We start from the raw sequence: 26,623 nt of genomic DNA, 5'->3' as shown, positions 1-26,623 counted from the left end.
ATGGGATGCGTGTGCATGTATAGCGAGCATGTGCAATTGCGCATGCGCATGTGCGTGCACGAATGCGGCGGGAGCGTGTGTTCGCATAAAATGGCCGTGGACGATCAAATCATCCAATGGATGTCGTGTTGCGATTCGTGCGCAATTAAGCGATCGCAACCAATTTATACGGTTTCGACAGTACGTTGACGTGTTTGCTCTTACGTCCAAATCTCGCAAAGCGTTAGCCGCTGCAAAAAAGAAAGGGGGCATCGGGGAGGATGTCCATCGTTCTTATATAAATTGGCTTAGTGGTTTTTATGTTTTAGCAGGCTGTTACCTGAAAACGCGTCCGGAAGAGGCCATGAACGTGATACGATACCTTCACCTGATTCAAGGGCTTTTCCGTATGTCACGCGGCCCTGTATGGCGACGGTACAATGAGGAGTTTCGCCGTAAACAGTCAGGCGTAAAAATTATGGATTTGGGGTGGAAGGACGTGGAAGTCTGGTTGGAGGTAACACAGCCCGCTCCTCTGACCACTGAGGTATCTTCCGCCCAGAGTCGTTTCCCTAAGATTTCCGGCTGCCAAAGGCCGTTGCTTTTAACAACGGCAATTGTGCAGCGGGAGCCCGGTGTCTTTTCGACACCACTGTCTGCGTTGCGGTGCCCCCCATCCAGCCAAGGAATGCCCCAGATTGCCTGCCCCTGCTTCTTCCGCTGGCTCCAGACCTACCGGGTCCGGTTCCGCTCCATAGAGCTCCATCGCCAGTCCGCGTGGAGGCAATCCGTAAGTGGTTGTTTAGGTACCCTTTGCGCGAGACGGCATTGTTTTTGCTTGATGGTTTCACCGAGGGGTTTCAGCTCCCGGTGGTGGGTAATGTTCGGTTAGGGGAACCCAAAAACTTACGTTCAGCTTACCTATTGCCGGGTATTCTGAAAGACAAAGTGGCCAAGGAGGTGCAGCTGGGGCGCATGGCTGGGCCTTTTGCTGCCCGTCCTTTGCACAATTTAGTACTCTCTCCAGTGGGAGTTGTGCCCAAGAAGGCCCCCGGGAAGTTCAGGTTGATACAACATCTATCCTTTCCAGCTGGGGGGTCGGTGAACGATGCCATACCCGAATCGTTAGCTCGGGTTTGTTATCAGTCATTCAAAGATGCCCTCAGTTTAGTGAAATTGGAGGGTAAGGTTGATGTGGAGTCTGCCTTTCGCCTACTGCCTTTGCACCCCGACTCATTGTCACTGGGTAGGATTACCTTGAGGCAAGGGCAATCATTGCTAGGGCTTTTAAATTTTGCATGCAGGGTAATCCCCATGGGACGGGTTTTCTGTCGTAAATTAGAGAGAGCGACCACAGGAACACGCCGACCCCATCATTTCATACGATTGTCTTCCGAAATTAGGAGAGATCTTCGAGTTTGGGATGTCTTTTTGGAAACATATAATGGCATTAGTTTTTGGTTGCATCCCCCAGCTGCCAGTGCACAGCTGCAGCTTTTCACGGATGCAGCCGGTGCTACTGGTTTTGGAGCCTACTTGGAGGGCTCTTGATCCGCTTCCCAGTGGCCTTCATCTTGGGTTGCCGGGGGGCTGACCAAGAATCTTCTTTTGCTCGAGCTGTTTCCCATAGTTGTTGCCCTGGAGTTGTGGGGCGAACGGCTCCGTAACCGGCATGTCATATTTTGGTGCGACAATTTGGGGGTAGTTTATGCTATTAACCGGCAGAAGTCTACATCCTTGCCAGTTCTCAGGCTCCTTGCACAGTTTGTTTTGCGCTGTCTGGCATGTAATGTTCACTTCGAAGCAAGGCATGTTCCTGGCGTAGACAATTCCATTGCAGATGCGCTATCCCGCTTTCAATGGGTTAGATTTAGTTAACTTGCCCCTTCTGCAGCAGTGATTGGTGATATCTGCCCCCCTCATTGTTGGCAGGTTATTTGTCCGGAATGGAGGGGTTAGCGCGGCACTCGCTCGCCCCCATCACGTTGAGGTCATACCAGTCTGCCTGGAACCAGTGGGAGTCCTTTTTCTCCCACAAGCGTGACGGAGTTAAGCAGATTTACCAAGTCTTTTTATCTTTTATATGGGGTCTATATTCTGCTGGTAAGTCCAGGGCGGTGGTGGCGAGAATTATTTGCGGCATTTCGTTTTTCTTGCGCTTGCATGGGCGTCGGGATTTTACCAAGGGATTCTTAGTACAAAGGGCTGTTAAAGGTTGGGCTAGAATGGCCCCGGTGCAGGATGACCCCAGAAGACCAGTTACTTTTTCATTACTTGTTGAGTTTGTGATTGTATTGGCTGATGTTTGCACGTCCCCTTATGAAACTATACTTTTCCGGCTCGCTTTTGCGATGGCCTTTCACGGGGCTTTTCGCATCAGCGAGTTGGTAGCTGCTTCTCGTCGGGCCCCTCCTGCTTTACTTTATTCACACATTATCTTCGCCCGGTCTCTGATTTGTAAGCTGCAGCGATCCAAAACAGATCAATTGGGTAGAGGTCGCTGGATGTATTTGGCAGTATGTTTGGACGCACGTGTTTGCCCGGTTGCGCTGGCCAGACAATATTTGCGCCTTAGGCCCAACTTGCCAGGTGCGTGGTTGATCCATGGTGATGGTTCCCCCTTGACCATGTATCAATTCTGATCTGTCCTTCAGCGGTGTACCCAGTCCCTCGGCTTGCCTCAAGGGGTATACGGTTCCCATTCCTTCCAGATCGGGGCAGCTACAGCTGCAGCCCATGCTGGATGGTCGGTTTCAGAAATTAAAGCGCTAGGGCGATGGAAATCGAACGCTTATAAGCGCTATGTACGGTACTGATATGTTTGCTTCTGCATTGTACATTGTCTTACTGTTGTATTATTATAACTTGGAATTTTTCTGAAACCGCTCGTCACCATTATCGGTGGGGGCCCTGAGGGATTTTGCCCTGTTTTTGCCCTGAACCACGGAAACTGATTGGCTATTGTTATCCGGGCAGGTTTTTTCAGGTTTTCACCTCGGGCCAAGTTAGTTTTTTCCCCCTTTGCTACCCCTCTCCCCCCTGTCTTTTATCTTCTCTACCTTCTTTCTCTCTTTTGATGCCGACATTTCGTTTGTGCTATGTTTTGGGTTCCATTTCGTAACCTTGTTACAGTGTGTTTTTCTTACAGGAGCTAATTTGGACCCTCGCCCCATATGGGTAGTGGGTCACTTGTTTATCCATTGGGCAGCTACATCGCCCTTGGCGAGTGACCCTCAGTCATTTGTAGCAGTAGACAGCATTCGCTGGTTAGGCAGGAGAGGAATGCGCTGGGACGCGCTGATAGGTTTGCTGTTAGAGATGGCTTCGCGTTTTGGGGCTCCTGGTGTTCTAGTCTTGCACTTGGGGGGCAATGATCTGGGGTCTCAGTCATCCTTAGAGTTGAGGTACAAGGTAGTTAGTGATCTTGAGACCATTTGTTCCTGGTGGCCATGGTGTAATCTGGTTTGGTCGGCTATCATTCCCAGGCAGTGTTGGAGGAGCGCTATGCCTGGGGTGTTAGTCGATAAGGCAAGACGCAAGGTTAATTCCCTAGTGGCAAAAAGAGTGGTGCTTTAGGTGGCCTGGTGATAAATCATCCCTCGATATGCTTTAGAGACTCTCACCTGTTCCGTTCGGATGGAGTTCACCTTACTGAAGAGGGGACGTTGCTGTTCTTGGAAAGTATCTTTAGGGGATTAGGTAGTTTAGTTTAGACTGGTGGCGGGCCCGTCTTTAAGAGGTGTCGTCGGGCGTGGCAGGAAGGAGCGTCAGGTAAAGGGTTAGGTTCACTGCAATTTATTTTGAGGTGCAATCGGCATCAATACACTGTTGACGTTAACCTTCTGGGGTCAGCTGCACTGGCTTACTGGCCGGGCCTTTTTATGAGTGTATTGGTGCCTGATTTGGAGACCTTAAAGATTACTTGCTTAAAGGGCAATTGGCCCTGCAAGTATGGTGGAGGATAGTGGAAATTGCTTAAAGTGAATTTGGACCATTGGCTTATGGCGCTCTTTCTTTCCGTCACCAGTAGTTTTTGTATTTAAAATAAAGGCTGATCTTATTTTTATAGCAATAAAGTTGTCTGTGTCTTTATTTTAGATAAGTTATATAAGGTTGGTTAAGCTGTACTGGTTTAAATTTGTGTTCACATATACCGATAGGGCGTTTATGTGATGCTGAAATGAATTGCAGGCTGAAGTAATTGCATACTGAAGTGAATTGCAGGCTGAGGTGAATTGCAGACTGAAGTGAATTGCAGGCTGAGGTGAATAATGTCCAGAGGAAATGTAAGAGGTGGCAGGGTACAGCTGACACAGGTACTCAGGCAAGGGGGAGGCAATAGGAGGAGGCAGGGGAATCCAGCAGGGTGTGGAGCAGGTCAGGTAAAACAGGCTTAGGCAGAGATCCAACAGGCAGACGGACAAGCTCAGGAACTCTCTCTCAGCTTGCGTTGAGAAACACGTTGCACTGGCAATGCAAGGGAGCTCTGAACTCCCCTAAATACCCAGTGCTAAGCAGTGACTGGTCAGAGAGTGAGCATGTGACACACCAGGATTGGCCAACTAGGTCACATGGCTGAAAGCAAGATGGCGGCGCCCATGCCGGAGCAGAACGGAAGCACCGCCAGGCCTACCGAGCACAGAGTGACAATATGCCCAAACAGGTCCACGCACAGCCAATGCTCCCTGCCAGGCACCAGCACTTATGCCAGACGCCCCCTGCCACAGCATCCTCACAGGTAACACCCGCCGACCACCATGTCGAGAAACCCTGGTCGTGACAGCCGGTCAATGCGGAGGACACGTTGCGGGGATCTCCACTACGGCCTGAGTTTACTGAACACATCGCCGAACTCCAGACCACTTCCGAATTTGGTCACGTGATCACGGGTGCCTGCTAAGTGCCAGGATGTGAGATAGCGGTAATGGGCATCTCTATACTGCTGTGCAACTGCTTTGCGATTACCTTCATTAGCATATTTTTGCTGCAGACCTCCGTGCATAATCGCAGCTGCAGTCCGTAGTGAATCAGGCCCACAGTCCATGCTAATGAATTCACATTGCTGTGTGATTTATCAATAGTTTAATAAGGCATAAATGTGCATTACACACATATAAAACATGTTCCTTCATCCATCCTGTCTTGTCGTTATATATTTGTGCTTCAGATGTGTGAGTGACTGAGGATGATATCCTGCCTCTATTTACCTATATGCTTTCTAGCAAACTTTGTATTCTGTCCCCTCCTTCCCTGTCTGCTGTAACCTCGTAGCCTTATGAAGCAAGCAAGATTTACTTTTGGAACAATACAGTTAGGAAGCATCAATGATTTACTTCTGTTTACTATGATCACTACTCATGTTTTAGTGTACATTTGTTATAGGTTCAAACAGCATGTACAGTTTGTGTGTGCAAAGTTTAATCAATTATTTACTGTAACGCTGTAGTAAAGCAGAACAGTTTTCACCTTGTGTGGAGATCTCATTTTTTTAGATTACATAGTTTGTTCTGTTTACAGTGATAACATATATGGGAAAGGCATAGGTGTATTGAGCTTTATTCAGACTTTTAGTTCTTTATATTATTTGTTCTCTTTATATACAGACATCCCTGTGTAGAAATATATGTAAAGTAGACATCCCATAGTATAAATATAATTTCAGCAATAATTCTGATTGCAAATACAGGTATTTTATTACATCTGAATATCCATAACATTGACATTTGAGTTGTAAATAAGCTTTACACTTAAATTGTTGTACAAAGATACATTTAAATATTGCAACTACTTTAAAGTCAGACTGTAGTTTTTTCTTTCTTTTTTTTTTAATGCATACATAGAAGTTCCCCAATTAGTAAAAGCAAAGGGGCCCATCTCTGGCACCCAGAAATTTTGACACACCTCCCAATATTTTAAAAATGTATCACCTCGAAGTAACCAAATCATGCATTGATCAGCCGCAACCATAGGCATATCTATAATGTGTGCAGGGTGTTTAGCGCACAAGGGCACTTCACCACACCCTTCACCCAATGAATATCTCGCACTACTGCCGGCAAGTGGGTCCCTTTGTGGCAGGCACTATCATTCCATCACCTTTGAAAGTGAAGACGATCCTGTCTGGGAGGCGCTATCATTCCATCACCTTGGAAAGTGAAGACCCATCTATCGGTATGCGGCCTGGGATCGGCCACTACTCACCTCAGGGCCGGCGTCCTTGGGCTTAGGTGTTCAGTCGCTGGGAGTGGAGGTGAGTGGTGTCTGAGTGTTCTCCCCGGGCTCTGCTAGGGCTTCTGTGTGTGTGTCCTGGTTTTCGGGGTGCCGGGCATGGGTGCAGCCATGTTGGTCCATATCACCTGACTGGTCTCTCCCAATGGTAGTCCTGTGGTTATTCAGCTGTTCCTCTTATCCAATGACCAGCTACCCAGGGGTATTTAAGTCTGACTCCAGGAAAAGGAAACTGCTGTTCAACTTTGCTGTTGTGATTGTCCAGTGATTGTTATGCTCTCTGGTGTTTTCCACGAAGTATCTAAAGTGTGTTGTTTCAGCCCTCATCAGTGTTACTTGTATTAGCTTCCATGCTAATTCTCAGCGTGTTACTTCAGCTTTCACAGAACTCCAGTGTTTCTTGTAAATCCTTTGTTGTGTTTTAGTGTGCTGATCAGCTCTCTAACTGCCTCCCTGTGTTCCTGTGGTGTCAGCTTTCATGCTAATTACCAGTTAGCTCTCAGCTGGATCTCTAGTAATTCCCACTACATGCCTGTATCCACATTTCTCTGCGTTTCTCTGTGCAAGTCAGAACCTGGATCTCCTGTTCTCATGTATTCAGTTCATTGCTGATCTCCTGTGCTCAAGAATTCAGTTAATTTGCCGATCTCCTGTGTTCAAGTATTCAGTTAATTTGCTGATCTTCTGTATTCAAGTATTCAGTTCATACCCTGATCTCCTGTGCTGAAGTATTTAGTTCATTTGCCGATCTCCTGTGTTCAAGTATTCAGTTCATATGCCGATTTCCTGTGTTCAAGTCTTCAGTTCATTTGCTGATCTCCTGTATTCAAGTATTCAGTTCATACTCTGATCTCCTGTGCTCAAGTGTTCAGCTCATACCCATATCTCCTGTGCTCAAGTATTCAGTTCACGCTGATCTCCTGTGTTCAAGTATTCATTCTAATATAGTTCCTCTCTTCCTGCCACTCCCAGGTACCTGTCCAGAGGGCCACTACCTGCTCACTTGGTACAGCGAAACCCATACCCCAACTGGAGGGGTCACTCATGAAGACTTTCAAGTGAGTTAGACTACGCCCCTCTGGGCAGGTCTAGCCAAACCTGGGTTTGGCTGCAATAGGGAGACCTAGCACTGTCACTCACCTGCTTGTTCCCTAGCCACCCTAAGTATGGGAATAAGCCAGGGGGGGGCTTTTTTACATATGGTTCCTGACAGTAGGAAAAGCCCAAAACATGCAAGCCGCCGGGTTACAGGATCAAGCAAGTTTTCTGGGATTACTTTCCTGAGTGGAAGCTCATGAGACCAGTCTGCAACTCATGAATCAACAACTGCAAGAATTTTCTGGCCAATTAAACATTTTTTTCCATTCTTGCTACACTATCTCCAGTTGCTTTACAAGTCCCGCCAGTGAAGTCTCCTTTGTCTGTTTTTTCAGAGTCACAAGTTTCATCTACACCTGCAGCAGACAATTCTTCTAAGTCTTCTAGTTCACCTTTCAAGTGTCCTCTGTCCTCACAATTTTCTGATACCAGTGTCATTAAACATCTTACGAGTTTTTCCCAGTTATTACAACAACTACAACATCTTCTCCCCAGAAGTTTTCAAGGGTTCTCTAAGTCTTCTAGTGCCGCCTCTGAGTCAGTTACCATCTCCTCCAGTCAAAGTAGTGTGACGCATCAAAGTTTCCTGCACCCTAGGCTCACTGAGCTTGAACACCAGCGGCGCCGGGAATTACACGTTTGTTTGTATTGTGGTGCTGATGACCACTTTATTACTGTGTTTTTCGCTCACCGAGGAATGATGGACGATGTGAGACCCCCAAAATCTGCACTTCAGGTTCTTCCCATCAATCATTGGTGGTTCCTGCGTCTCTAGTAACCGGCGAGGAGGTGAAGTCTACCGAGAATAAGTAAACTCAAGTTTTCAATTGGTGTCCAGTTACAAGATATTATTACCCTCATCGGGGTAATTTAGGAAAAGTACTCTTCTCTACTATGGTCAAAGAGGCACGAGTGTCTAGTGATTCCTGTCCCAAACCAGACAAAGTTGTTCCATACCCTGTACTAAGAATTCTTGTTATTGAGTAGGTTCTGGAGGGGAAACTATTTTGCTGTCCACTGGAGGGGATTCTGATGTCACTACGCCAGAAGAAGCAGTTGTGCTATCACCTTCAAAGGAGCAATTTACTTTGCCTAAAACCAGTGTTCTACCTGAGTTTTCAGTACCAATATGGGTACGTTGTACTAAAGTTTGAAGGGGAATTCTCAATACACCTATGTTCTGTTTCAAGTCTCATACCCCAGGAGGGGGTTTTCATTTCGAGTTTCACACCCCAAGAGGGGGTCTCTGTTTCGAGTTTCACACCCCAAAAGGGGGTCTCCATTTCGAGTTTCATGCCCCAGGAGGGGGTTACAAGTTTCACACCCCAGGAGGGGATTTCAAGTTTTGTACTTCAAGAGGGGTTTTCTGGTGTGATACCCCAGGAGGGGTCTTCGAGTTTTGTACCCCATGAGGGGTCTCAAGCTTCTCACTCCAAGAGGAGCTATCTGATGTCTTACCCCAGGAGAGGTATTCTGGTGTTATACCCCAGGAGGGGTTTTTGAGTGTTGTACCCCAAGAGGGGGTCTGGAGTCTCCCACCCCAGGAGGGAGTCTCTAGTCTTGCATCCCAAGAGGGGGTTTCACATCCCGTACCCCAGGAGGGAATGTCAAGTCTCCTTCCCCAGGAGGTTTTTTTAAGTCCCATACCCCAGCAGGGGGTTTCAAGTCTTGTACCACAGTGAGGGGTCTCAAGTCTCATACCCCAAGAGGGGGTTTTACATTTTATGCCTCAGGAGGGGGTTGTTGTTTTGAGTTCATACCCCTGGAGGGGGTCTTCAAGTGTCTTTTCCCAGAAGAGGATTAAAAGTCCTATTCCCCAGAAGAGGATTTCAAGTGTTATACCCCAGGATTGGTTTTCAAGTTACACACCTCAAGAGGAAGTCTCAGTTTTGAGTTTCATGCCCCAGGAGGGGACTTCAAGTGCTATACTTCAAGAGGGGGTTCCAAGTGCTATTCCCCAGGAGGGTATTTCAAGTGTCATGTCCCAAGAGGGGATTTCAAGGGTTATGCCCCAGGTGGAAGCTTTGAGTAGTTTGCCCATTCCAGGTGGGGACTTTCCTTTATCTACTGTTGAATGCGTGTCACAAGTTTAATTTCTCAGAAGCTCAGTCCTAAAGCTTGTTGTACCAAGCAAGTTCCCCAAGGAGCAGATAATTGTATGGAAGGTCTAAGATTCGTGATTACGGGAGTTTTAGAGTCCTTAAAGAAAATCTAAGCTAAGACATTAATTGAAGGCTATGGAGGCAAAATCTTTGAGAATATTAGCAGTAAGATCGATTACCTCATCATGGGCCGTGATGGTGGAGAGTCCAAACAAAAGAAAGCAAAGGGCTTAGGGACTAAAATTATAGATGAAGACAGCTTGTTTGAATTAATAAATACCTCATTCAACAGGCAGTCATCTTTAGAGCATTTCATCTCAGTAAACAAAAAATTGTCTGATACTAATTCTATCTTGTCACTGGGTTCTACCCATTCTGGTGCTCTTCAAGGTTCACCTTCTCTAGTTCCAACAGTTTGTGATGTCTCCGGCCCCAATTCTGCCTCGCTTAGTTGTTCTGGGGCTTCTTCAACTAATACCAACTCCAATTCTCCTGAATCTGATTCTGGTTCTTCTGTTGATTTGAGTGAGGAGCTTCAATCAAATTTAGTTGAGTCACCCAATCTTTGGTCTAAGAAATCGAATCTCTAAGTGGTTTTGCCTCTAAAGAGAATTCTGTAACTCAGCACTTGTCAGGCGCTTCAGCATCCATAATCTTCGATGGAGAAGTACCCAAAACACCACATTACTTAAGAATTATGACACACTAATGAGAGCTAATCTGTCTTGTGGTATCACTTCCACCAACCTTGTCAAGTTTCTCATCATGAACTTCAAAGGAAGAGCTTTGGAGTGGGCTAACCCACTTATTGAGTCCAAGGATCTAATCCTACAAGATGTGATGGCCTTCAGTACAGCTCTGATTAAAGAAATTGCTACCCTGGGTTCATCTTCAGTTACCTTTTCTGACAAAGGTTCTAGTTTGACTTCACAGCCTTTAGGCATCAAACTCAAATATACCGCTTTACTCCTTTTACCAGACAATATGATACAGGATCTATCAGTCCGGAAGAAGAAGTCTCGAAGAAATATTAAGAACGACAATCAAATACTATCAGAGTTGGTCTTGCTTCAATTTGTTCATCTCCAAAATCCTCAGAGATTTCTAGTCATGTTGATTCTTCCAATTTTCCATTGGATACGGACTTGAAGTCTGAATTCGATCTTACACAAGGCAATGTCCCATTTTCTGAGAATCCTCTGTTGTCTAAGCTTATCCTTCCAAGCCATATAGTCCTCCAGGAGTTACCTTTGAGAACTACGACGGAAGAAAGAACCATCCTTTTGTACAAGATATCAACTCAAGATTGGCAGTTCTACAGTCTTGAAACATTTTTCAATTTTTTTCCTGGTAATTTTTACTTCCAGTTTTAGAGGTTTTCTCAAGTTTTTCTGGTGTCTCAAATTTTTGGAGTTTTTTAGTGCACTTCTTGGTGTCCGGAGTTCACCCTAAAAGGGGGGGTACTATCAGGATGCGGTCTGGGATCGACTGCTACTCACCTCCATGGGTTTAGGTGTTCAGTCGCTGGGAGTGGAGGTGAGTGGTGTCTGAGTATTCTCCCCAGGGTCTGCTAGGGTTTCCGTGCATGCATCCTGGTTTCCGGAGTGCTGGGCATATCACCTGACTAGTATCTCCCAATGGTAGTCCTGTGGCCACTCATATGATCTTCTGATCCAATGACCAGATACCCAGGGGTATTTAAGTCTGACTCTAGGAAAAGGAAACGACTATTCAACTTTGCTGTTCCAGTGATTGTTATGTTCTTTGGTGTTTTCCACAAAGTATCTACAGTGTGTTGTTTCAGCCCTCACGCTGGCCACCAGTGTTACTTGTATTAGATCCTGTGCTAATTCCGAGCATGTTACTTCAGCTATCACAAAACTCCAGTGTTTCTTGTATATCCCTGTATTGTCTTTTAGTGTGCTGCTCAGCTCTCTAACTGCCTCCCTGTGTTCCTGTGGTGTCAGCTTTCATGCTACTTACCAGTTAGTGCTCAGCTGGATCTCTAGTAATTTCCAGTACATGCATGTATGCACATTTCTCTGTGTTTCTCTGTGCAAGTCAGCACCTGGATCTCCTGTGCTCAAGTATTCAGTTCATTGCTGATCTCCTGTGCTCAAATATTCAGTTAATTTGCCAATCTACTGTGTTCAAGTATTCATTCTAATATAGTTCCGGTCTTCCTGCCACTTCCAGGTACCTGTCCAGAGGGCCACGACCTGCTCACTTGGTGCAGCAAAACCCATATCCCAACTGGAGAGGTCACTGGTGAAGACCACCAAGTGAGTTAGTGGTCTTCACCAGTGGTGGTCTTCATAAGTGACCTGCCTCTGGGCAGGTCTAGCCAAACCTGGGTTTGGCCGCAATAGGGAGACCTAGCACTGTCACTCACCTGCTTGTTCCCTAGCCACCCTAACCCCCTGGCTTTTTCCAATACAGTTCCTGATAGCACCATCATCCCGAATATCACTGAAAAGATGGCAGGGAGGGGGCGTTGCATAGAGGAGTGGAGCTGCTGGCCGGGATGTCTTAATCTACCCAACCCCCACCCAGATCTAGGGAACCATGTTCACAAGGTCACACCTGCTTTCAAATATGTCATGTCCCTTTCGGGGTCCAACAGTGAGGATGGTTCTTCCACAATCAGATGCTCATGAGAAACACCTGATACTATCTCCTCCCATCACCAGCCATGCCTGATATCTGTCAGAGCAATAAAGACCCTGATAGTTTAATGTGCTGTCCAGTGCGGGGACTGCTGATCCAAAAATTGTCTGTCCCTATGATCTCTAACATTGCTACTTCGGTAGCTGTGAAAGTTACCACTGCTGAGTCTGACTCGGCAGTGTTACTGCACATGTGTAAACTTGGCTTACACATGCGCACAAAGATCCTGACATCCTACAGAGTGATGCAAACAGGGGCGGTGAGATCAGGTCCCTCTTTGCGAACCCCAGACCTTCTTCCCATGGGAAGGTGTGGTGCTCCAGGAACCTACGCTATCTAAAGATGTATAGCATCCTTAGGACTGCAGCCAGGATCAGAGATGAAGAGTAAGCAAAAGATATCTGTGATATCTCCTGCATTACCCCTGTGCTGTATAGCTGCGATACCTCGATTTTACAAATGTAAGTAAAAATGACTATTATCACTTACATTTAGTAATGATGAATGGATCACTATATAGCAAGTTAGACAGGTCCAGTTAATAAATAATACAGAGCCCCATAAAAATAGGGTACAATAGACCATGGAAGAGCAGTCTGAACAAATGTTACCCAGATAAGGAGGTAGGGGGGACGGGACTGGGGGGAGGGGATGCAGGTCCACATATTAACTAAAGAGAGTAAAATTGGTAAAGCTACAAGTGTAGTTTATGTAGGGTTACAACCTGGCAAATGTACCGGTTTGGCGATGATAGTACACAACACCCAGTAAGGGGGAGGAGTGGATGAAAGAAGGAACCGAGAGTGGTCCAGGCTGTCACTTAGAAACCATGGGGCCCAAGCCTGACTTAAAAGATGGCTCTTGTTATGAAGGTAGGAAGTGAGTTTTTCCATAGCTGCAATGTGTCACACATAGCATTTGAGTTTGAGTGGGCTGGAGCTGGTTGTTCCAATTCCTCGCCAGAACACTTTTAGTTGCAGCCAGGATATGAGACACCAATTTCCTAGAAAAAATACTTATGTCTTGAGGAATCTAGCACAGTAGGAAGGTGCAGGGATCACTAGAACATGCCATTTATAAGGTTAAGGACAGTGTCCTAGCAAAGATACAATTACAGGGCAGGGCCACCAAATATGGACAAACCCCTGTTGACCTCAACATTAGGGGGAAGCACCGGGGAACATCCTACTCAACCTGTCAAGGGTATAATACCAATGATAGTATATTTTATAGGACGTTTCCTTAATTATAGTAGAGATGGAACTTTTAAAGTTAAGTCCCTTTATAAACATCCAATTTATAATCATTTTCTTAGCTATCCACGTACAAATTATCAACTCCTTTTAAAACATCTCTGGAGGAAAAATAAGTATGGCTGCCAGCCAGTCAGCGTGCTGCACAGACACAAGCTCACACAGAGATCAGCAAGTCATTTGATTACAGAGGGGGAGAAGGAGGATGATGTGACAGTTCATGTAGAGCTCAAAGGAGCAAACCAAAGCCTCTCTGCTCACTACATCATATGACTGTGGTTCCCATGGTCGCCCATGATACTCTGCAGAATTATAAATACTTAATAACAGCATGAAAAAAAAACAAACCAAAGAGAAATGGAAAATATCAAGATTCTTTTTATAGCCTCCTACAGTGATTTATCTAGACTAATATTATAATAATTTTGTGTTTGTCTGTTTGTTCCAAGTTGGCACAAAAACTACTGAACCGATTTTCAAGAAAAATGCATCGTTTCTAGTGGAAACTCCTAGAAATAACTTGCACTTTGTTTGATCTTGATCCGTCAAGTTAAAACTAAGCAATAACAAAAATAAAATTTATTGACATCATCAATGCAAGAGATAGGTATAAAATCATTGGCGCGGCTGGTACGGGGTGGGTACAGGCCCGGGTTCACTTGAAAGGTATCTGGATAAAAAAATCAACAATGTAAAGGTCGATAGTCAATTGGTCAACACCAGATGGTCAACATGCAATAGGTCGACATGTACAAAAGTCAACATGGTTAAAAGGTTGACAGGTTCAATGGTTGACACATATGGTTGACACGTTTTTTATGGTTTTCCAACATTTTTAAGGTTAGGGCAGGTGTTGGATTTTAGGGTTAGGCACTTGGGGTAGAGTTAGGGTTAGACTGCTGTGGGGATGGTTAGGGTTAGGCACTTGTTGGAGTGTTTGGGTTAGGCACCAGGGGGAAGGTTAGGATTAGGCACTAGGGTAAGGGTTAGATTTAGAGTTAAATTACAAAAAATGTGTCTACCATTTGTGTGTTGACTATTTGAACCTGTCGACGTTTTGTCCCTGTAGACCATCTGCACTGTAAACATTTCATAAGTTGATATTTTGTCCCGGTTGACCTTTTGTACCTGGCCACATATCGCATGTTGACCGTATTGTGTCTACCCATTGACTGTTGACTTTTACACTGTCTATCTTTTATACCACACCCCACTTGAATAGAAATTGGATAGGCAACATAGAAGTCCATGCGGAGGGCACACATTGACCTTGGTGTGCGTGGTGGGTGAAGGTGCTGCTGTCTCCAGTCTGCATAGTGCTGCTGGTCACATGGGCCATTCCCACAACAGGTTCTTTACGCAAAGCAATGCAACTATAACACTCAAATTAAAAAAATGTTGGCAGAAGCAATTTCATCATGGGCAAAGCTGTGGGCAACAGCTAGTATTAAAATAAAACACAACTTTTTTATTTATTTTTATGGGATTACTGCAATATCTACTTAGCATTTATGATTGGTGCTCTTCTGTATACTAGTGTTGTTTGCCTATTTTAGATAGTTCAGGGGTTGTCGATGGCCATCCCATGTGTACTTTGCAGTGCCTGTGTTTTGGGTAGAGTTTTTCTTTAATGGCCATTTGAACAAGCTCAAGTCAATATAGTAAGTGGTTTTAGCACAAGAAATAAATGCAGTGAAAAAATAAATCTAACTCTACAAAACATGTCAGCTGACATTATTTTTAGTCAGAGCTACATTTGGAGGTGGCAGCTGTAAAATTCAGGCACTGTCATAGCCTCGCCTAGTGACCTCAGCACTATTAAGCAATATTCAACCAAACCATGGATGACAGGGTAAATAAATACTATTCACTAAACCTGCCCCCAATCTTCACATACTACATAGTAGATTTTTACAGCAGAAACCTTATAAGCATGCTGCTGATACACCGACATGCAAAGTGCACAATACCTCATTTAAGACCCTTACCCTCTGAGTCAACCACAACGGCATGGGATACAGCACTGTTACGAATCCCAGAATTATTTAATGGCCATGTACATATGCAGTTAACATATGGCAAGTGTTATGCCTGCATATTATATACCATTGGGCTTTGTTAAGGTTACAATCAGCTGAAAGGGTAAAGGTGCACTTCTGCAGTGCATTTGTATGTTCAATGTATTAAACTAGATCACAGCAAAACAAACAACAGAGGTTACAAATCTGATGAAACTACAAATCCTGACTGGGAGTTATGATCCCAACAGTGATAATGTAATTGAATAACTTTTATGTGAACATCACCCCAATGTATGTTATATAATGCAAGTTAAATTAAATGATGTGCCTTTACCAGGGAACCACAGGGGCTTCTGCTCAATATAATAATAATTACTTTTGCAAATGCTATATCCATTGGAGGAGGTTGTGCATGTTGATGGAATTCTGTTCATTGGGGATCCCTAACTCCAATTGTGCATCACTACAACAGAAGCCAAGTAATAGCTCTGCAATGCTTACTTGTGTCCCTTCGGGAAAAATCACCCTCATTAATCAGCAAGGTATGTGTTTTAAAGTTTGGACACCACAATATAATCAGCTCATGCGAGTAGGGTTATTATATGAATGTGTATATCAAGTGTCAGTGTTTAATTTTTTTTAAATATCACTATAATGCTTGTTATTTTTACGGTTTTCCATAAAGAGATCCTCTTTAACTGTTTTGTTGCCAGATGTCTGCTGACTTTTCACAGGCTGTATTACTGTATTATAGACTTCAGAGTTCATTGAAGTCCAGGGATGATATGTCGACATGTCTACATTTCATCACTGTCTACCATACTTGCCGACTTTATTATTCTCCTCTCTGTGATAAGCTCGGAGAGGAGATGCAGGTGGGCGGTGTGTCTCAAGTTGCCAGCGCGCCTTATTTATTATTTATTTATTACCAGTTATTTATATAGCACACACATATTCCGCAGCGCTTTACATATCTTACCATTCACATCAGTCCCTGCCCCAGTGGAGCTTACAAACTATGGCCCTCATTCAGAGCCGCACGTTAACAACAGTACGCTCGTTGCGTTCCGATGTTGACTAACCGCGCATGCGTCGGTGTTACACTGCGCATGTGCGTACGGCAGATTGCGTTTTTTTTTTCTCTCGTTCCTAAAATAGCGTACAGGAAGTGACATGTCAAATGTGATTGACAGAACAGGGCGTTTTTGGGTGTTGACGGGGGTGGAGATGAAAAAACGCAGGCGTGGCGAGGCGTTTTTGGGGCGTACATACATTAGCAGATGCGAACGTCAAATGTGTTCGGACCGTCTCATACGTCACTGAAACATCCGCTTTCCCTTCAAAATGCTCGCACAGCTTAGGGTCAGGATTACTCGACCACATTGGCGATGGCCTTCTCCTCCGTCCCGGGACTCCACGATGGTGCTGCGATTAATCGCGGCTGGTCAGTAAAGTAATTAGTGTTGGATTGAAATCCGGCTTGTGTGTTTGGAAAGCAGTTTATTGGGATAGCACAAAAGCGTACGCAGGTGGAAATCAGAGCTGCTAATGTCATGATTACACAATCAATTAGCGTACATTTTTGGGGTTTTATTTTGGCCACAATTTGTTGGTTATGGCCTATTGTAACAATAATGTCATCATCTTTTAATTAGCTCCCCTTTTTTTTGGTTTACTGTGGAATTTGCATCGCTATGTGATTTTTGAAACGTTCCTTAAAGAGGCCTTTTTTTTGTTTTAAGAGGGTCAGTTTTTGCCTTTAGGGCCAGGATTAAATGTAACCCATTTGTACAATAATGTCACAATACAATGTCAGTTTTTTGTTTTTAATTTATTGTTTAAACAAAAACAAATTGGCCTAATATTTTGTTGCCTTTTTTTGTGGCAAAGATATTTGATCAAAAAAAAAAATAACCATAACTGCTAACATAATCGTAAATACAAAATTTAAAAACATTTCACAAGAAAGGAGAGGGAAGTTTTGACCAGAAAGGAATATGAGCCAAGCACAGAAGGAGTGTGGGAAAAGTCGCCATTGCTGTCACCGTTTTCTCGCCCGTTTGGCTGGGTGAGGGTGGGCGCCAGACCGGGTCCGGGATGCCATCGGGCTGGCCTGTCCAGAGGCAGATGTTGTGGCCTCTGGACTAGGCACAGGGCTAGGCACATTTGGAGGATTGGCTGATGTTGTGCCAGAGGTGGAGGATCCGGATGTTCCGGCAGGAAGGGAGGTCGGCTCCACCATGTGCTGGCGAACGAGCTGCTCCAGGGCATCGGCGATGCGGATATTGGCCCTGGTATTTTCCGCCAGGGCCTGAGCAATGGTCACGTTGGCCGCAGCATTTTGCTCCAGGGCCTCAGCCACCCGTATCAGACTGGCGTCCATCCTCTGCAGAATCTCCGTATGGCAATCCGATTTAAAATTGAGTTCTGTGAGGAGGCCCACTGCCTGCGAGGGGGAACGCCCTGGACTGGCTTCTGCAGGGTCCTCAGCCGGATGTACTGGTTCCTCCCCTGCAGAGCCAGCAGAAATTCTGCGGCCAAGGCTCCCCTCTGGAGCAGACTCATCCGCCTCTGTCTCTGTTAGGAAATTGGAGAAAAGACTCACATTAGAATCTACATATTGGCACAATAGCATTTCAGAGTTGGTGACATCACAAGACTTACCTTGGCCAACATGAGGAGCCGCAAAGTCTGGCATGTCCGTATCCATGTTGGACACGCCAAACACCTCCACAGCCTGCACACACCCCTGTGCCATCTCTTCTAAGTCTGTCAACTCCAATGACACAGGGGTGGGACCCCCACCTGTCCCCCTTGCATGCCTAGCCCTGTCGGCAAGTTTTTGTTTGAGACGATATTTGAAGTCTGCCCATCTGTGGAATGAAATTGGAACCATTATCCTTTTTTTTACAATGGGGTTTGTTTATAGGATGGGAAAGTGTTTACTTACCGCCGTTTGACATCCCGGGCTAGACGGACATAATCACCCACCCTATTGACAGCAACGGCGACCTCCTCCCACATTCTCCACTTCTGGCTTTGGCTCATATTCCTGGCTGCCTGGGGCAGGATGTCAACGCACTTCTGGATCAAAACCTCCATCTCCTTGCTTGTGAAATGTGGCTGCCTTTTTTTTTTGGCAGCTTTGGCGGGTTGACTGGGGCCAGCAGTCTCTTCCATGTCATCCTCCTCACCTATTTGGGTAAATATGCAGATTTAGCCACTTCACAACTTGACCAATATATTTGTTTTAAAATAATCATGGAGACAAAATGCATGAAGGCCTTACCGCCGGATTTTTGGCCATTGTTTCCCTGGTCTGAAGCCATGTTTCTGCTTCCAGAATGAAATCAACCAGAAATTCAATGTGATTTCGTGACGTATTTATACATGCGTCCTTTGTTTGCGGCCGCATCATTGATTGTGCGTCCCTATGATTCATCCTTAATTTGTGCGGGAAAATAAACACTATTTATGGCTTGGTGTGTGTGGAGTCGAGGTGGGGTTGTTGGATTGTTGGCGGTTAAGTTGTTTGGATTTGGTTGTTTGCGGTTGGAGGATTTGGCAGAGTTGGTTTTTTGTTTGTTTTTGCTACAGTTCTTTTGTTTTTCCGTTCGCATTTTTTTCCTTTTTTCCACATCCTTTCCTGATTTGGTAAGTTTTGTGCAGTCAAATTTGTGGCCAATTGGTGTCTTCTTCTGTTTTGTGGTTAGTTAATTTTTTTAACACTCATTTCATCTTTTTTAGTTTTTTTTTGCTTTCGGACCCAAAGACGTTTTTTTTGGAAATCTTATATATTCGAGTTGGGTAAGTCCATTTTTTGTCTTGCATTTGCGAACTAATTACCGCATTTTTGACAGTTGGTGTAGTGACTTGCATTTGCGAATTAATTACCGCATTTTTGACAGTTGGTGTAGTGACTTGCATTTGCGAATTAATTACCGCATTTTTGACTGTTGGTGTAGTGACTTGCATTTGCGAATTAATTACCGCATTTTTGACTGTTGGTGTAGTGACTTGCATTTGCAAATTAATTACCGCATTTTTGACAGTTGGTGTAGTGACTTGCATTTGCGAATTAATTACCGCATTTTTGACTGTTGGTGTAGTGACTTGCATTTGCGAATTAATTACCGCATTTTTGACTGTTGGTGTAGTGACTTGCATTTGCGAACTAATTAACGCATTTTTGACTGTTGGTGTAGTGACTTGCATTTGCGAATTAATTACCGCATTTTTGACTGTTGGTGTAGTGACTTGCATTTGCGAACTAATTAACGCATTTTTGGCGGCTTATTCATCATGTAATCCAGTTCTGCTTTTCCCTTTTCCATTTTTGGGGTCCATTTGAACCCTATTTGACGTACGGTGTGCAATGTCGTTTTCATCGATGGCCAAATGTGTGTTTCGGCTATTTTCTGTGTTGGCTTGCAACAATTTGAAAAAAAAAAATTCACCCTCTAAATTTTTGAAGTCTCATTTTTGCCTTTTTTACAGTTTATACGTATCATGACAATACCCCGGCATGTAAGCAGCTATGGATGGTATCAGAAAGCTAAGTTGTTTTTTCTTACTTTTGGGGTGGCTCAAAAGCCTTACATTGTAAACTTTGAATTTCAGGTAGATCTGGGGCGAATTGTTCTGGCCCTGCTCCCGGAAGACGACCAACCTCAAACTCGTCCCAGGCGTAGGCATCGTAGGCATGCAAGGCCCCAGATATTTCGAACACGTGTCACCCTTTTTGGAATGCCCGATGATGAGGTTTTAAGACGCTACCGTCTACCTCCCAAAATCATCATAGACACTCTCTCATTAATAAAGTGATCTTGAGCGGCAAATTGACAGTCCAACAGCAATACCACCACTGACGCAATTTATGGCGGTGTTACATTTCTGTGCCTCAGGATCGTTTCAAACAACGGTGGGAATAGTGGCGGGCATCTCCCAATCCTCCTTTTCCAGGATCCTGAGGGCAGTGATGGAGGCACTTTTCAAGCACCTCCATCATTTTATTAAAATGCCTTTGGATATGGGTGCCCTTAGTGTGGCCAAGGCCAATTTTTACCAAATAGCTGGCTTCCCACACATCATAGGGGTTGTGGATGGTACTCACATACCACTTCAGCCTCCAGCACGGCTGGAGGCAATATTTAGAAACAGGAAACACTATCACTCCCTGAATGTAATGGTGGTATGTGATGCCTCCCTCCAGATCCTGTCCCTGAATGCTAAATTACCCGGAAGTGCTCATGACTCCTTCGTCATCCGGCAATCAGGGATATGGCAGAAATTAACCAACCTACAAGCTGGTGATGCGTGGCTTCTGGGTAAGTGGAGACCTTTAGTACATAACAATGTTAAGCTTGATACACAGTGTTCCTGATGTGGTCTATTTTTGTTCACAGGAGACAGTGGATACCCTTGCATGTCCTGGCTGCTCACTCCTTATTTGGCTCCCACACCAGGGCCACAAAGTGCGTATAATTCCACACTTACAGCCACCAGGCAAGTGGTGGAGCGCTGTATCGGCCTTTTAAAAGGCCGATTCAGATGCCTCCACCGCTCTGGTGGCGAGCTCATGTATGTGCCGGATATGGTGTCTAAAATTGTGGTCCTGTGTGGGATATTTCACAACATTGCCATAAGGAGTGGTGTCCCAATGCAGCCAGAGGATGCCTTACCTGAGGATGGCCCCCCCGAGGTTGGTCGAAGGTCAGTATGTGGGGGGGCCATACGCGATGATGTGGTGGCCAGATTTTTTAGGTAAGTTTGAACAAAACTCCAGTGTTTATACCTAATGTGTTTGTGTTTGTTTGCGAACATCTAATTTATTTTTATTTTTCTCACCATCTTCTGTTTGTTCACATAATCTTTGGCACTCCAACGCTCACTACTTCCTGCTACCCTTACCAAACCTGGATCTGGTCCTTTTGGGCATATATTCTGGAACCCATATCGCAACGCCATGTTTGTGGAATCATGTTGGCATGGTCCTTCGTCAACCAGTTCTTGATTTTGTGTTTTTATTTAATTATTTCTTGGTATGTGTTGTATTTGAATTTATCACTGTGTTTTTTTTTTGGGAGTGACCACTTTGTTTTCTCTGTTATGTTGTGAATAAATGTTTGAAGAGTGAAATGGTCTTCCTTTTTTGGGACGTTAACAGCAAGTGTAACCAGGTTAACACAAGTTACATTTGACTAAGGGGTAAACCAGTACTGACGCCAGTTGAGCTAAACTGAAATATGTTTTCAGCTTCCCAATCCACACCAAAAGGAAGCCTGGCCCAACCTTGGGATTTGTAAGATTGGCCTAAGCAGCTTGCGCACCAAGTAGGAACCTGTAAAATGTAGAAATATGTAATTGACACTACACCCAAAAAGGGAAATGACATTGTTACTGTTATGTGTTTCTTGTGTCTGTTTGACATACAAAGACAAAACACAATCTAACTTTTAAAAAAGGGAAATCCTTGCAGGAACAGTCTACTTATGTCAGGCTAAACTATCTTGGTTTTGGTTTTTAAAAATGAGCCACAACGTATATTTGTCTTAATAAATTTAATTGGAAAATAGAACAAAAATAAAAAAACTAATGCCGAAGGAGGCCAGACAGCCGGTCGAGGGCCACCAGAATGCCGATGACATGTTGGCGCATCTGCCCCACAACATCCGCCACCTCTTGCCGACGCCTCTGTTCCTCTGTGGGTGAGAAAAGTGTGTGGGTTAATGCAACAATAGGGAATCCACATAAAAAAAAAAAACACAACCAAATCACTCCTAAACCCAAAAACAAAAAAAAAAAGGGGGGGCTGGCAAAAATACAAGGCCTAGGTACAAATTCCCACAGGTATGATATGTGTATGTTTAAATCACCAGGAAGAGGTAAAGGCAAACCTTCACAATCACCAAAAGTCAAGCCACAAAAACACGAAGAAAGGCACGACACATGATTACATACAAACAGTTTGTGCTTTAAAAAAAAAGAAAAAAAAACATACCGGGAGACAAAACGGGAGCTCCGGGCAAACCTCCATGATCCTCCTCGGAGGATCCGTCATTACCCAAAGAATGGGGCGGAGTTATGATGGACTCCGGGGAGGGGGTAATTGGAAGAGGGGTGGGTGGAGGAGAGGGGGAAGTGGGACGGAGGGGAAGGAGGCCCGACATTTCCGGGAGAGGGTCTGGGAAGGATGGGGAGGAGTGGGGAATAGGGGAAAGATTTGGGGTGGAGTGTTGGCTGGGGGTTGGGGATAGTGGCCGGGAACGCCGTCTGGACGGACGGTGACGGCGGAGTCTTGGCTGTCCCCCTAAAATATGTCAAAGAAATTGCGTTTAGTTTATGAACAAATCCGGGCAACCAAACTAAAAAAAAAAAAAAAAAAAAAAAAAAAAAAGCCAAATAGCAGTAGAATTAATAAATCAGAAATAGAGGGGAAACATGCACACGCAGATATGAGTACAAATAATAAATAGAACAGACAGGAAAACATGCACACGCAGATATGAGTACAAATAATAAATAGAACAGACAGGAAAACATGCACACGCAGATATGAGTACAAATAATAAATAGAACAGACAGGAAAACATGCACACGCAGATATGAGTACAAATAATAAATAGAACAGAAAGGAAAACATGCACACGCAGATATGAGTACAAATAATAAATAGAACAGACAGGAAAACATGCACACGCAGATATGAGTACAAATAATAAATAGAACAGACAGGAAAACATGCACACGCAGTTTGCCCCACAAACACAAACATTAAAACCACAATACATAACACTTACTTGCCAGGATCTGCATGCGAAAGCATGCCAGCAAGCGGGGCGTTCGCCGTTGCAGGTCGGACCACCTGCGCTCCAGCTGCCCGATGTTGCGGCGTGAGCCGAAGGACCGCAGGCGGGACCGTGCCTCCGCATACGCGGAGCGCTTCTGCCGGTTGGTCATGGGTTGAGGCTGGCTGGTGATCCGGCGATCCATGACCTCCGTAAGCACCAGCAGCTCGCGCCTGGTGAATGCGGAGGCTCTCATGATGGCAATGGTGTTTTTCTTAAAAATCATTTTTGATAAAGTGTGTAAAAATTTTCTGATTGGCTAATGTATTTTGGAAATTAACAGGAGCAATTTTATTGGTTAGTGTATGAGTCATGTGTTCGACCGGGCCAGAAATCTCTGGAGAGTTAGGATAGGCTTGATGCAGTGACATGCGTAAGCAAATTTAAATAAAGAAATGAACCCAGGGAAATATGCGGGGATCCACAGCAATAGTACAATTGTTTAATTGTGGTTCACATGTTTTTTGAACAATAAAAGCGAATGTTTCATCCGTACGTATTCTGCGGGTAAACACAAACACGGACAAGAGTAAAGTTTCTTGCATTGTGTTGAAAAAAACAAACAATTAAGCTAATTGATACATTGATTGGCATGATACGATTGATGGAGGTAGGCAGAATAAAGGAGCAGGTAATCGACATCTGACAAGGCCACTTCCTGTTTATACTTGTGCGTGCGTTCCTTTCAAGCCATTTCGGGGATGTACGCTCGCTATTTTGTACGCTCGTTAGTTAGAGGAGGGGTCGTCAGAGTTTTGGGAGGAATTTTAGATGCGAACGAAAATACGAGCGAGCCATTGAATTTAAATATTTTTGTACGTACGCCTAACGTACGTGCGCCCGCTTGCGAGTGGGTCTGAATGAGGGCCAATATTTCCTATCACCTACACACTATGGTCAATTTTGTGTGGAGCCAATTAACCTATCAGTATATTTTTGGAGTGTGGTAGAAAACCAGAGTACCCGGAGGAAACCCACGCAAGCACAGGGAGAATATACCATCTCCACACAGTTAGGGTCGTAATGGGAATCGAACCCATGACCTCAGTGCTGTGAGGCAGTAAAGCTAACCCATACACCGTCTGTGCTGCCCTGCGCCTTATTTCATACCCGTACTCTGGTTTTCTCTTCTCCTCTGGGTCGTCAGCCACACGCCCAGGCTTCTGCTCCTGTGCAATGTACACGCCATACTGGGATGACACTGTTGCTGGGAGACTGGGACGCCTGATTACTGCACGTGATACTGGATGATGTGTCCTCCTCACCTGTGTATTACCATTAATAGCCTGCCCTGTTAGTCCATTGGTTCAATTAATTTCTTAAGCCGGTTCATTGCCGGCTATAGCGTGTCTGACGTGTGCTTCCGGTACATGCCAGTCATGTATCTGCCCGTCTGTGCCCATTTCTGCCTCTGCTTCGGAGATTCACAGCTATTACTCTCATTCGATCATCTAGAGTTCTGCTTTTCTGTGAGCTGGGGTATTCTCTGGGTCTTTGTCACCACGGCCCTCAAGGCCGCATCTCAGCGTTAACATCTCGGCTCTGAAGCCGTACCTCGGCCTTCAAGGCCACATCTCAGCATTAACACCTCGTCTCTCAAGCCGCACCTCGGCTCTCAAAGCCGCACATTGGCCCTCAAGGCCCCATCTCTGTTATAACCTCTATTGGCTCTCCAGTCGCACCTCAGCTCTCAAAGCCGCATCTCAGTCCTCAAGGCCGCATCTCAGCCTGAACTCCCTATGGCTTTCCAAGCTGCACCTCTGCTCTAAAGCCGCACCTCGGCCCTCAAGGCCACATCTATACTGGAGCATCTTTCGGCTCTCCAGCCGCACCTTGGCTCTCCAAGCCGCACCTTGGCCCGCAAGGCGCATCACATCTCCACCTGAACATCTATTGGCTATTTAGCTGCATTTCGGCTCACAAGCTGCACCTCAGGTCTCAAAGCTGTACCTCAGCCCTCAAGGCTGCTACTCAGCCTGAATATCCATCAGCTCTTTAAGCCGCACCCTGTCTACTCCTCCTTGAACACCTCACCTTAGCCTGTGATTCAACAGTTGCATAACATCTTGTGGCCCTAGGAAAACCATGTAAGCCTCTACTATCTCCAGTTTAAGTCCAGGCGACCACCTAAGTACTGTGAATGTGTGGGTGGCTGTTATTGGCAGAAGACCTCGTCTGAGTGATTCTAGGGGTCTTACACTGTGAGTCCTAGGAGACCGTAACATGGTGATGGGGTGGTAAAATGCCTTTAATCCCGCATATGTAAATAGGGGGTGGGGCCTAATGATGCAATTGTCATAGAATTGCGTCATTAGACCCTGCTCCCTACTCGCGGACCACTGATTCCGGGGGGAAAATTCTCCCCATTCTGCCCACTTCACTAGGGAGCGGGTGGGATGAGGAAGAAGTGACTACTCTACTGGGGGTGCTGGTACCCGAAAACTCAGCAGCCTCCTGCAGGTTCCAGGAGAGGAGGCAAGTATGCTGTTTACATGATGAATATCGACATTATGACTGTTGTCATAGCATACCCATCCCCTTTAAGGACCTAGGCACCTTTTACTATAAGCTTATCTTTACTGGTTTTGCTAATGTGGTTGGTATTTTTATTAGTATTCAATTTATAGGGCCCCATAAGTGTTCTGCAGCACCGTACAGAGGGCAAAACAATAAGACAATACAGGGTAAAATAGTACAGTACAAATAGCACTACAAATCTCCACACAGCCACTGATGCAATGTGTGCAACTGAAATGTACAGTGGTAGCTGAAAACTGAAGCTGTCAGCGTGGGTGCATATTATGGGTCTAGTTTATTTGACAAAACAAAAATAGATGATTGGGGTCCAGGAACAGAGAACCCAAGGAGCATGTGTATCTGGTGTGCAAAAGAAGTAGGTGATGAGAACAGGAGGTAGGAAGGCCCTGCTCATGGAGCTTACTGCCTAAAGGGAAGGCAGTAGTGACAGCAATATGTTTTTTGAGAACTTGTGTAGCAAGGGCAGCCACAATTTTACTCTCATGAAAAGTACATACTCAATTCTGAAAATGTTCCTGACCTTCATAATATTGTTTAGCCAATGCATCTGCCTTGGCATCTTAGAGCCAAGGCTCATCTAGCTTGCCTAGCGTTCATTATTTTTGAATGATTTGATACGTATTATATGTTCCATTGAAGATGGTCACTGGCTGGACTGTAACCTCAAGTAAATGTCTCCATTCTTTAAGGGCCAAGACCATAGCTAATAATTCTTGGTCACCAATGGTTCTGCTCGGCTGCAGTCAATCACTTGGAAAAATAGTCGCACGGATGTACAGTATAATTTTTTTGAACCTTGGGCCTGATTCAGAGCCGGACGCAATTAGCGCTCGCTCATCCGGAAAATAGGGGTGGCTATTCAAATGAACCGTTCGCTGTTTGCGGTCTGT

Source organism: Taudactylus pleione, unplaced genomic scaffold (assembly GCF_031769625.1).
Source record: "Taudactylus pleione unplaced genomic scaffold, aTauple2 ptg000082l, whole genome shotgun sequence".
Lineage (NCBI taxonomy): Eukaryota > Metazoa > Chordata > Amphibia > Anura > Myobatrachidae > Taudactylus > Taudactylus pleione.
This window is presented reverse-complemented; position numbering follows the sequence as displayed.